Raw genomic sequence first — 13,195 nt, 5'->3', positions numbered from 1 at the left:
CCTGTATGTGCCCTGACCGGGGATCGAACCAGCAACCTCTGTGCTTTGGGATGACATTATAACCAATGGAGCTATTTGGCCAGGTCTGGACAGGAGCATTTAGCGGTCTGTGGGAGACACTCAAGCTTCCTGTTGGCTTCTGACATGGCGGTTGGCCACCTTCTAAATGACAGCTACTCTCTCAGCCTGTGTCCCTCAGGAGTTATGATGAACCAAACCCCTGGGAGACCCACATACACATTATTGGATGACAAATAAAAATTGGTTATTTGAAGCCACAGATATTTAGAGTTGTTACCCAGCATAACCCAATATTCTGACTGATATAAATATATATATTGACTTCCAAGTAGATAAAGCCTAATGATAAAGCTTTTACTAGCCATTCAAGAAATCAGATACACATTATAAAAGTCATAAAAGGGTACAAAGGCCATAAAAATCTTAGAACACTGAGAAGTGATCGATGGAAACCATCAAAAGACAGAAAAGCATCTTTGACCTGAGGGTGTATTTCAGGGGGAAAGTATCTGTTGGAGGAAGGGGCATGGTGAATGAAGGGTTACAAGCATAAAGCCAATAAACAGAAGTGTCCTTATGCTTGCTACAATTCTCCAGACAAAGTAACAGCCGCCCACAGAATGATGAGCTTTTCATAAGCACTTAAACACCACTTCCTCACTCTTGGCATTATTCTATCCATAAAATGCGTCATTTCATTATTCTGACTGTGCTGTCATCGTCCCTGTGAATTGCCACCTGCAAGCTATAGGATCATGTTTTGGGGTTTTTTTTATTCTTATTATTATCCAAACAAAATAAACACATTGCCAACTAGTGTATCTTCCATCCCGGAACCAACTCATTTCTCTACAAAACGTGACATTAAAAAATAAAGTTAAGACCGTGTGAAGGGTATCAATTTCCGTAAAACATTTGTTTCTGTTTTTCCGTTGTTAATAACAAAACGTCTCTATAGACCCTGAGAGGCAGATCCGTGCTACTCAAATGTTGTGCCTTCAGCATGCAAGTCTATAAAACCATGAGAGCTAGAACATTCTCATTTTATACATAACGTGAGTAGCCTCATAAAGCCAACTAAAATACATCTTTTTTGGGGGGAGGGGGTCTATCTTTTAGTAGTATTCAAAGTTTCTCAAATACTTGACATTCGTTTGGTCATTTGGTACATACATAATGAGCAAGACTCACCCTAATGGCAACCATCAATGAGTAATTAAGACAGAATGAAAACCCTGGACTCCAAGCAGAAGGAGTTGAGGGGGGTGTAGTTTACAAAGAGCCACGTAACCGTGGGCAGGGGACCGGGGAGGGCTTTCTGGTCGTGATGTCTAAAATGAGACCCAACGAAAGGATCTTAGAACATCAATCTTCCAGAAGAATTAAAAAAGAGAGAACCCCCCCTCAAAAAAAAAAAAAAAAAGACCCAAAGCAAAAGAGAGCACACTGGACATCCGGTCAGTGGGTTGGGGTCCTCAGAGCAAACTGAGCGTGGCCAAAGATGAAGCCCGAGAGGTTCGCTGACCGCATTCAGACCCGAGGCCCCTGCTGGTCCACATGGACGGAGCTGTATTTTGGGTTCAAAACCACTCAGCCATCGAAGGCATGGAGGCAGAGAAACTACCACGATTGTATCGGAGGTTCAGTGGGGGTCAGTGTGTGGTCCTGGACAAGGGACCGGACAGGGTCAGCCTGGAACAGAGAGGCCGATCGGGAAGCACTTTAAACACTCCTCGTGAGATAAGTGTCCCCCAAGCTGGGACAGTGGCAGCAGGGCAGAGAAAAGGGCCCAGTGTGAGAGAAGGAAGTCATGGTCACCCCGGTCACGGTCACCCCTCCCCCCCAGCGATTCAGGGCTCCCACGCCCGACTCGGGGTCCTGGCTCCACCCACTACTATTCAGTGAGCCTGAGAACCTGTCCCAACCCCTCTTGCAATAGTTTCCTCATGAAACAAATAGAGATAAACATCGCCCTTGCCTTACAGGCTGACATGCGGCGAGCCCGGTCCGTTAGCACCTAACACGCGGTAAGCGCTCAGTAAGTATGAGCGAGAAGGCTGCAGAGGACACTGAGTAGCCTCGGGGGTGAAAAGCATCCGCTGACTGAGTGAATCTGGGGGAAATAGCTCCATCTGGGAGCTACCAGAGGGTGAGAGGTGAAATCCTACTGCAGGAACCAAAGGAGAGGAAGGTAAGGGAGAGAAACCCCATGTGGAACCGTCATGGGAGAAGGAGAGACAGAGGCAAACGGTTCCCGGAGGGAAATAGGAGAGCAAGGAAGGACTGTTTTATAATTTAAGAAAAAAAAAAAAAAAGGTGATATTTGTGTGTGATTAAGAGCTGATGGAAAGTCTTGGCCAATTAACTCGGTTAAGAGCGTCATGAAATGACAAGGTTGCGGGTTCAATCCCCGCTCAGGGCACACACCAGAAGCAACCAACGAACGCACGACTGAGGGAAACAACAAATGAACGCTTCCCTTCCCCCTCCCCCTCCCTCCCTTCCTCTTCCTGTCTCTATAAAAAATAAAAAAATAAAAAATTAAGTAATTAATTAATTAAGCACTGGCCAGATAGCTCAGTTGGTTGGAGCGTTGTCCCAGAGGGTGGAGGTTGCTGGTTCAATTCCCCGGGCAGGGCGCCTACAGGAGCAGCTCCGTGTTTCTGTCGGTCTCTCTCTCTCCAAAAAATAAAAATAAATAAAAAAATTACTGACAGGAAATAGACAATAGAGAGAATGACCTTGAAGGTCAGGAGAGCAAGGTCACACGCAATACTCAAGCTCTAGACAGAAGGAGAAAGTGAGGCTCAGAGGGAGGCCCCCTCGGGTCTGGGGGAGTCTCCGTGCCCTTTCGCAGACACACCGCTCCCACGGGGCGGGGTGGGGAGGCGAGGGGGTTTCCGGCGGTTCCCGTGGGCAACGATACAATAACTAACAAAGAAACAGGAGAACAGACTCTGTTTCCCGGACTCCCCACTGCGAACCTACGTGGGCCCACCCTGCATGGGATCGGCCCGCAGACCCCGTTGTTGACTCTGATCACAGCAAAGAGGGCGCTGAGACACAGAGCACAGGTGACAACCAATTAAAAAAATCACATAAATGTTGAGCCAAGGGAATAAACCAGGATTGTAGCTTTTTTCTTGTTCTTGGCTCCGGGCTGCCACCCTCTACCCTGGCCTTCAGCACGTCAGCGACAGAGCCACAGGAGGGCACTGCGGAGAGAGCCCCCCGTGAGGTCAGGGAGAAGGGATGGTGATGGACGGCTGAGCCCCCAGGAGGGTGCAGCCATTCATCCAAGCTGCCTCCAGACACTACACTCCCAGGGCGAGGATTGATGTTAGCAAGAGAAGAAAGGACAGGAACCCAGGTGGATTCTTGTACAAAAAGATTTATCTGTGTGGAAAAGTTCCATCTACAACCCGCCCCCAAAAATAATAATAATAAATTTCTACCAGGCCCCAGTACAAAAGCCAAAGCTCTTGGATTCACAGTGCTTTCCAGGGTCAACAGTCTATCAGGGAAGCTATTAACTGAGACTCCGGGGTGGTCACCGGCAACCCTGTTGGCAATGTAGCAATATGAGAGCCATGATGTGCAATTGATTTTCAAGACCACAGGAGACATAGGTCGAACCCCATCCTCTTGTGTGGGACTGTTTCTGACTCTTCCATAATACAACATGTGGAAATGCACTTGGTTTATATGTTGCAGATTTTTCCTTTCTCTCTCTCTCTCTCTCTCTCTTTATTCAGTGAGAGGGGGGGAGGCAGAGAGACTCCCGCATGCACCTCAACCAGGATCCGCCCAGCAAGCCCACTAGAGGGCGATGCTCTGCCCGTCTGGGGTGTTACTCTGTTGCTCAGCAACCAAGCTCTTTCGTAGCACCTGAGGCAGAGATCATGGAGCCATCCTCAGTGCCCAAGGCTAACTCGCTGTAATCGAGCTATGGCTGTGGGAGGGGGGGGAAGAAAGACAGAGAGAGAAACAAGGAGGGGGTGGAGAAGCAAATCAGTGCCTCTCCTGTGTGCCCTGATCAGGAATTGAACCCGGGACCTCTACATGCCAGGACAATGCTCTATTACTGAGCCAACCCGCCAGGGTCTTGTAGATATTTTTCTGATTGATCACTCCTTAAAAACATGAGAGGAGATGCAAAATAACGTCCTTTAAAATGATAACAGCCCAAAAAGAATAATCCTGCTGGAATTTTAAAAAGACCAAAGAGATATCTGATTAGACCCATCGAAGTGTTATAGGTGATTTTCTTGGTATATTAGGTACTTATAACTGCAAAAAGTAAAATAAAATAAAACTGAAATCAAGTTAATGATATGTCTGCTAAATGTTTAGGGACGAAGCCCACTACCGTCTGCAACTTCCTTTGACATGATTCAAGAAAATACTGTGCTTTGAGAGGCGGAGGGAAAGGTGGGTGCCGAGGTGTGCGGCAACATGTTAATTACGGAACGCAGGCGATAGAGGCATGGTGGCTGACTTCCCCGTTTTTACCATTACTACATGGTTTAACGTTTTTATGCTGAAATGGAGGGGGGGGGGCTCTTATGACCAATCATTTCACTCAAGTTCTTGGTTTCATCAGAGAGAGAGAATGAGTGTGCGTGTGTGTGGGTGTGTTGAAAACAGAAACGCATCCCAGTTAGCCTTGGAGAAGACATGTTTGTACGGCTCCCAGCAGGTTACAGAAACATGCCTCAGCTCGACCCAGTGAAATGGAGAACTTGCTCTCCTGACTCAGCTGCAGGGCTGGGGGGTGGGGGTGGGGGGGTCTCTGGAAGCTTCAGGCGTCACGGGATCCAGGAGCTCCGGTCATAATCGACCAACTGCCTTTGTCTGTCTGGCTGCCCTTCTTGTTCCTATGTTGCTGTTCTTTTCATCAACTGTAAGAGTATTTGAAAATCAGTTGTGGCCCTGGCTGGTTGGCTCAACGGTAGAGCACTGGCCTGGCATGTGGATGTTCCAGGTTTGATCCCTGGTCAAGCCACAAAGGAGAAGCGCCCATCCGCTTCTCCACCCCTCCCCCTCTCCTTCTCTCCTTCTCTCTCTCTCTCTCTCTCTCTCTCTCTCTCTCCCTCCCCTCCCCTCTTGCAGTCATGGCGCAATTAGAGCGAGGTGGCCCCAGATGCTGAGGACGGCTCCATGGCCTCTGCCTCAGGTGCTAGAATGGCTCTGGTTGCAATGGAGAGACGCCCCAGATGGGCAGAGCATCACCCCCTGGTGGGCATGCCGGGTGGATCCCGGTCGGGCGCATGTGGGAGTCTGTCTGACTGCCTCCCCTTCTCTCACTAAATAAAAATAAAAAATATAAATAAATAGGTGTTCTCAAGAAGCACAAAGCAGAAATAAGTGAGACAGGGAATGGAGAAATGCTGACAGAAAGGTACGAATCAAGAAGGCCCTCAGCAATCGTCACGTGGACTGTGACAACAGCCCCCGAATGGGCTGCCTCGCCTGGGTCCTGTCTCTCTAGCTGCACCCCTCCACGGGGATCCCCCCGATGTGCAGTCAGGGGGATCAGCACAGATCTGACACCCTCCCCAAGGAACGTCGTCTCCTGTCTCCAGATCCTGCCAGGTACAGTCGGTCTCCTGGGCACACAGCTCAAGACGTCCTCCGTGTCACCCTCCTTAGCCTTTCTTGTTGCTTCTCCCCTGGCCTCCCCGGTCCCTGTGGCTTCCAGGACTCGGCTGCTCCAGCCAGACTGCGCTCTTTCCCCACCGCCTCGCCTTTGCCCGGGTCCGTCCCTGTGCCCACGCCCTCTTCGCACGCTCTGCGCCTGAAACATCACCCACAGCCCTCGTGCCGGCACCAGCCAGCCTCCTCCACGTCCCAGCGCCCCTTGAGCAAACCTTCGCCCTGGCATCCTCTCGGGCTAGGAGAGCCACACAGTCTGTTCCCTTGGCGATGCCCCGTGCCTGGCCATACGGACCTGGAAGGCGAGGTCATTTATTATTGGGAAGGCAAAGGAATATTGGACTCAACTCAACACGATCTCACGATGACTTGGCTGGCTACTCTAAATTCCAGGATGAACATGGATGACAGTTTCTTTCTTGTGGACATAAGAGTCACAGGAGCTATTTACTGAAGGATGAAGAAGACAGACAAACCAGCCAGGAGGTCTGTGTCCTTCTGTGTCGGGGTACGTGGGAGCCCGCCAACGGCCCACGGCCTCGGAGCTGCGGCGGGTGAGGCGGGGTGGGCAGCCATCCCGCTCGCTGGGCGCACCTGGGCACCCGCCTGGGTGAACTCACTCGAGTTGCCAAGACCCGGAACTGGCTTTGAGCCAGCCCCGAGGCCGAAGGGCTGCCTCCACAGATGGACACCACAAACTGACACCGCCTGACCGGAAGTCAGCTTCTCCCGCCGTCCGGGACCGGGTCTGACTCGTCGAGATTTGTCGAGATTCTCCGAGGAGTCTGTGAGTAGAGAACGTTGTCATCAATATTCCTGCAGCTGAGACTTTATTTCAGATAAATTTTTTTGAAAAATAAAACACCTACACATTATAAATATTAAATGATTGGCCCTGGCCGGTTGGCTCAGTGGTAGAGCGTCCGCCTGGTGTGCGGAAGTCCCGGGTTCGATTCCCAGCCAGGGCTCACAGGAGAAGTGCCCATCTGCTTCTCCACCCCCCTCCTTCCTCTCTGTCTCTCTCTTCCCCTCCCGCAGCCAAGGCTCCATTGGAGCAAAGATGGCCCGGGCACTGGGGATGGTTCTGTGGCCTCTGCCCCAGGCGCTAGAGTGGCTCTGGTCGCGACAGAGCGACGCCCAGATGGGCAGAGCATCGCCCCCTTGTGGGCGTGCCGGGTGGATCCCGGTCAGGCACATGCGGGAGTCTGTCTGACTGCCTCCCCGTTTCCAGCTTCAGAAAAAAAAAATGATAAAAAAAAAACCTTTTTTTAAAATGGATTGCTACGAGCTAAAATAGTATTCTTCCGTGATGGGAATGTTTTGTATCCATGCCATAGACCCTGTCTGTATGTGGGTGTGAAGGTTTGACATGTGGTCAGTACAGCCGAGGGTCAGAATATTTTCTTTTATTTCATTTTAATTAAGTGAGATGTCAATAACAACCTGTGATGAGCAACCCTCATTCGATCACACAAGACAGGTAGTAACACTGTCTTTCTCTGCGTCTCCCTCAGACTCCAGTATCCTCTCCTGGGGTTACCCCTTGTCCTCGGAGTCGTGAGCACATTTCCGGTGATGTTCTGTGCAGTGACAGACACCGGCGTTCATGGGCACGCCCAAACAGCGGCGCAGAAGTTACACAAACCGCCCGCGTCCTGGTTTTTGCCTTAAGAAGGTAGAGTCAGTATTCCCCTAGCAGAACGTAGGATGGCCTCACACTGGGGCGCCCCGGGCTATTCCTTGGCATGTGGGTGCCATACTAACCCCCCTGTTCACGGGTATTGGGTTTGCTCTCATATGTTGCTGTGAGGAGGGTTTATAAGGAACGTTCTACAAGTCCCCGCGCCCGTGGACACATTTCCTGACTCATCAGGGGGGCTCCCGGGTCTCAGGACACGGTCAAGGTCACGGTCAGCCTTCGCCCAGCTGAAGGAAGGATCCGTGGTGGAGCAGCAGGCGGGCCCGGCCCCCAGCGCGGTGTGGAGAAAGCCACCAGCTCCCGGAGTTGTCTTCCTCCGGGGTGGGGACACCCAGAGCCCGTTCATTCCTTCTGCAGCCCAAACAGACTGGCACGTGCAATGTTTCTACCCGGGAGCCCGCGGGAGGCTCAGAGCCCAAGGTGTTGTTGTCGACTGGTCACGCGGCTCCTCCCTGCCGAGCAAGGGGCCAAACCCCTGAATTTCCAGAAGGAAAGCGACTGTTCAGCACCCGCGTGGGCACGACAGCCTCACCAGTTAGAAAAGTTTCATACCCGGGCAGGGAGCTATTTCCCCACCGAGTCTCCAGATTTCAAGCAAGAGCCGGCCTTGTGAGCAAGCCCTCCTGCTAAACACAGCCCTCTGGAACTTGCTGGGTTAACCCTTTCCTGCCCGACGAGCATTTCTTCACGCGCCTGATTTTTCTCATGGACCATTCTCTCTGTCGCATGAACATCTGGACGTGGAAACGCATCGGAGAACGAACATCTCTGACGTTAACAGACCCTGTGGACCCACAGCCCTGTGACACTTTCACCTGCCCTGGGGGGGGGCGCTATTTCTCTGAATCTGCACAAATGCCACCAAATGAATGTCTTTGAATAGCTGCCACGGAAAGGCGATGTTCTAGGTGCTGGGAACGTGGTGGTCCCGGGAAGCTTCCTAAGCACGGCGGAGGTCCCGGCCCGTGTTCTACGGGATGGAAAGCAGAAATCAGTAAGCCAACGAGTGAGTGAGCCAAGTAGCTTCAGATGATGGTAACTCCGAGGGAGAGAGCAGAGTGAGGGCACACGGCGCGTGTGGGGGCAGAGGGGACCCCTTTGGATGCAGCAGTCAAGGGCGTTTTCTCTGATGAAATGAGCTTCCAGGTGACAACTCTCCCAGGTCTGGGGACAGAGCCCTGTCAGATACGACTGAGGAATTATCCACAGGTCCCCAAGGCAGGACCACAGTCAAGGTCCCTATGGCCAGAACACAGTAATGGATCAAAGAGAGCAGGTCAAGTTGAAGTCAGATGTCAGTGCAAGGAGTTTGGCTCCGTTCCGAGCACCGTGGGGAAAGGCGGCCCCGTGGATGCAGTCCTTCGAGCCCCGGTAGCCATGTGAGAATGGACCAGGGTCTGGAACCCCCCCCCCCACACCGAGGACTAAAGAGCCCTCCCAACCTCACAGCCTGAGCCGGGCTTGTCCCCTCGTGTGGGGGCACCTCGCCCTGTCTCAGACTCACCACGCAGTCCTGTGTCAGCCTGAGCACACGTGTGTGTCCCTCAGTGTCCGTCAGCTCCGCTGTGCTCTCTGCCTCGGGTGCGGGCTCTGTGACGGCCCAGGGAAGGTGTGTCAGACGCCGGGGGGGGGGACTTGCCGGCGAGGGGGGGCCAAGCCCGTTGTCGGAGCTGGTCTGGCTCTGTCCCTTCTCCGTGCGGGTGGAGGTGGAGGGCTGGTCTGTCCCTTCTCCGTGCGGGTGGAGGTGGAGGGCTGGTCTGTCCCTTCTCCGTGCGGGTGGAGGTGGAGGGCTGGTCTGTCCCTTCTCCATGGGGGTGGAGGTGGAGGGCTGGTCTGTCCCTTCTCCATGGGGGTGGAGGTGGAGGGCTGGTCTGTCCCTTCTCCATGGGGGTGGAGGTGGAGGGCTGGTCTGTCCCTTCTCCGTGCGGGTGGAGGTGGAGGGCTGGTCTGTCCCTTCTCCGTGCGGGTGGAGGTGGAGGGCTGGTCTATCCCTTCTCCATGCGGGCGAAGGGCTGCTCCTTCCTGGGACGACCGTGCTGTTTCCCTCGGTGGCTCCACTTCCTACAGGCAGGCTCCGGTTTCTGCTCCTGGTGGCGGGTGACGCATGCCACATGCCTGACAGGTACAATGTCCCGCTTTGGGGAGCTTGTCTGGAGGTCCGAGCAGGGGAGCACAGCTCCTCGTACACGCTTGACCGAAGAGCCGTCCTCTCCTCTCTCCGGGAAGGTCGGGGAAGGTCGTCCGCTTCCACCGAGCAGGCAGCCACAGGAGGGACACACACGGGGTGGTGAGGGAGGAGGCGGACACCCGCCTGGCCAGCCAGGTCACCCCGCTCCATCCGCCCTGGGGGTCAGTGGGGTGACAGACGTCGCAGCCAGATCACCCTCACACCCACAACGTCCGACTTTTGGAAGGTTCTACGTAGGGGCCCAAAGGGAGGTGCAGCAAGGGGTCTGAGAAAGAAAAACCAAAGGAAGGCAGTTCCGACGTGGAGGGATGAAGGCGTTCCCGGCGGGCGGGGCCGGGGACAGAACTAGACAGATCATCAGCCACAGGGACGCAGGGACGCAGGACGGACGACCGGCCGGAGGGGCTGAGGGTCTGGGTGTGGGCAGACGGGGGGGGGGGGGGTGGAAACAGCACACTGTCCATCCCTGGGGGGGCCCGGTCCTGGGACCAGGCCTGTTCTCCTGTCCCACGTCCCTCAGGAACCAGAACAAGCATGAAATCACTCTGCTCCGGCTGGAGGAAACAGTCGCTCCTTCAAAGGCAAGAGCCTGGAACCAACTAAACACACAGTTTCCTCCTCAGAACTGACGGGCTCCTTATCGCAGCCTCGACCCATCAACTGACCCAAAGTTCCGCTGTAAACTCTTGTCTCACCTCAAAGAGTGTCTACCCTCCTAAGACCCACCGAAAACATGACTCCACCCCGGGCCGCAAACCCTGTATGTCAGTGGTCCCTAACCCCCGGGCCACAGACCAGTACCGGTACTGTGGGCCATTTGGTACCGGTCCGCAGAGAAAGAATAAATAACTTACATTATTTCCGTTTTATTTATATTTACGTCTGAACGATGTTTTATTTTTAAAAAAATGACCAGATTCCCTCTGTTACATCCGTCTAAGACTCACTCTTGACGCTTGTCTCGGTCACGTGATACATTTATCCTTCCCACCCTAAAGGCCGGTCCGTGAAAATATTTACTGACATTAAACCTGTCTGTGGCCCAAAAAAGGTTGGGGACCACTGCTGTATGTGATCCCCTCCCCAACCTCCCCTTTGGAGAAGCCGGTCAGACTGCAATGGTGGTTCTCGCCATGATGGCAGAAGGGCTCTGGACACAGCCCCGCTTGGTCGTCCGGCTACCCACAGTGCCTTCTGTTGAGTGGGAAGTCCAGGGTGTGCGCAGGAAGGGAGAAGGAAGCAAGGGGCGTGGCAGGGAAGAGGGGGATCCCTCCCCAATCCTGGCGACGATTCTGCAATCCTGGCAGGGAAGAGGGGGATCCCTCCCCAATCCTGGTGACGATTCCGCAGTCCTGGCAGGGAAGAGGGGGATCCCTCCCCAATCCTGGTGAGGATTCCGCAATCCTGGCAGGGAGGAGGGGGATCCCTCCCCAATCCTGGTGAGGATTCCGCAATCCTGGCAGGGAGGAGGGAGATCCCTCCCCAATCCTGGCGACGATTCGCAATCCTGGCAGGGAAGAGGGGGATCCCTCCCCAATCCTGGTGAGGATTCCGCAATCCTGGCAGGGAAGAGGGGGATCCCTCCCCAATCCTGGTGAGGATTCTGCAATCCTGGCAGGGAAGAGGGGGATCCCTCCCCAATCCTGGTGAGGATTCCGCAATCCTGGCAGGGAAGAGGGGGATCCCTCCCCAATCCTGGTGATGATTCCACAATCCTGGCAGGGAGGAGGGGGATCCCTCCCCAATCCTGGTGAGGATTCCGCAATCCTGGCAGGGAAGAGGGGGATCGCTCCCCAATCCTGGTGAGGATTCCGCAATCCTGGCAGGGAGGAGGGGGATCGCTCCCCAATCCTGGTGAGGATTCCGCAATCCTGGCAGGGAAGAGGGGGATCCCTCCTCAATCCTGGTGAGGATTCCGCAATCCTGGCAGGGAAGAGGGGGATCGCTCCCCAATCCTGGTGAGGATTCCGCAATCCTGGCAGGGAAGAGGGGGATCCCTCCCCAATCCTGGTGGAGTCAGTCCTGGGATGAAATGCAAAATGCTTGGTCTTTGGCAAAGCTGTTGGCTCAAACCTCTCAGTGCCTGAAGATACTATTCTACTAAATCATGTAAAGATAAAAATATTCAAACTTCTGGCCCAGCTGGAGGTGGCGCAGCAGATAGAGTGTGGACCTGGGACGTTGAGGATCTAGATTCAAACCCTGAAGGTCACCGGCTGGAGCACGGGCTCATCCAGCTTGAGCGCGGGGTCACCGGCTTGAGCGTGGGATCATGGACATGACCCCACGGTCGCTGGCTGGAGCCCAAGGTTGCCTGTCAAGGCACGTATGAGAAGCAACCAATGAACAGGTAAAAGTGTCACAACTACGATTTGATGCTTCTCATTTCTCTCCTTGTCTGTCTGTCTGTCTGTATCTCTCTTGCAAAAAGAAAAGAAATGCATATTAAACTCTGGTCTACCTCAAAAATACAAATATAAAATCATATTGGTAAAGCATTGAGGTGCTTGCGGGGAAATCTGAGCTTCCTAAAGTAAAGGAAGTTATGTTCTGATCGGACTGAAACTCGTAACTCACAACAACAGCCGTCCGCCCCTTCCAAGGCCCCGAGGAGATGTTCCGACCCCTCAGGAAGGGCCTGGGAGCCAGCCAGTCACGCTTTTCGTGACGTGAGTGTCCACTGAGGTGGACGAGGGAACCAGCACCCAGTGCTCATCTTCCTTCAAACGGTGGGAAGCGGACAATCGTCCCAGAGCCGGGGGCGCCGTGGAGCTGGACGCAGCCCTACCTTACACGTCCCAGAGCTGAGGGCGCCGTGGAGCTGGACGCAGCCCTACCTTACACGTCCCAGAGCTGAGGGCGCCGTGGAGCTGGACGCAGCCCTTCCTTACACGTCCCAGAGCCGGGGGCGCCGTGGAGCTGGACGCAGCCCTACCTTACACGTCCCAGAGCTGAGGGCGCCGTGGAGCTGGACGCAGCCCTACCTTACACGTCCCAGAGCCCCCGGCACCGTGGAGCTGGACACAGCCCTTCCTTACACGTCCCAGAGCCGGGGGCGCCGTGGAGCTGGACGCAGCCCTACCTTACACGGAGTCACCACACCGAACACCAAGAGCACGCCCCCTACTGGAGGACAGCCACGCAAGGCTTCACCCAGGGTGTGCACCTCCCGTTTAACATGTCACAGTTTCCTGTTGTCTTTGTTCTTGTTTTTCTTCAAAAGAACCCACCGTGCTTCTTATTGCAGATCTAGCCAGATTGCGCTGACTCTGAAAGGCACAGAATTTATTTATTTTATTTATTTATTTATTATTATTATTATTATTATTATTATTATTTGCAAAGAAATGCTCTCTGCTTTGACCGTGTTTTGAGTGAGTCTGTTCTCGTCACCTCTGTGCGATGTCCCTTCGACACTGGGTGGGCCAGGTGTTAGAACGCAGCGGGAGGAACCTTCCCAGGGAAAACGCAGGGGACCCTCAGCCAAACGGGGGTCCGTGGACCGCGCCCTGTGGTGCAGCGTCTTGTAAGAGAGCCTCACGCCGTGCGGGGTCAGCGTCTTCACTGACTGGCGCTGCTGGCCGCCCTGGCAGGGGCTGCTGCTGAGCTTCCCTCCCCCTGAGCACGCTCAC

This window comes from Saccopteryx leptura, chromosome 8 (genome assembly GCF_036850995.1).
Source record: "Saccopteryx leptura isolate mSacLep1 chromosome 8, mSacLep1_pri_phased_curated, whole genome shotgun sequence".
Taxonomy (NCBI): Eukaryota; Metazoa; Chordata; class Mammalia; order Chiroptera; family Emballonuridae; genus Saccopteryx; species Saccopteryx leptura.
This window is presented reverse-complemented; position numbering follows the sequence as displayed.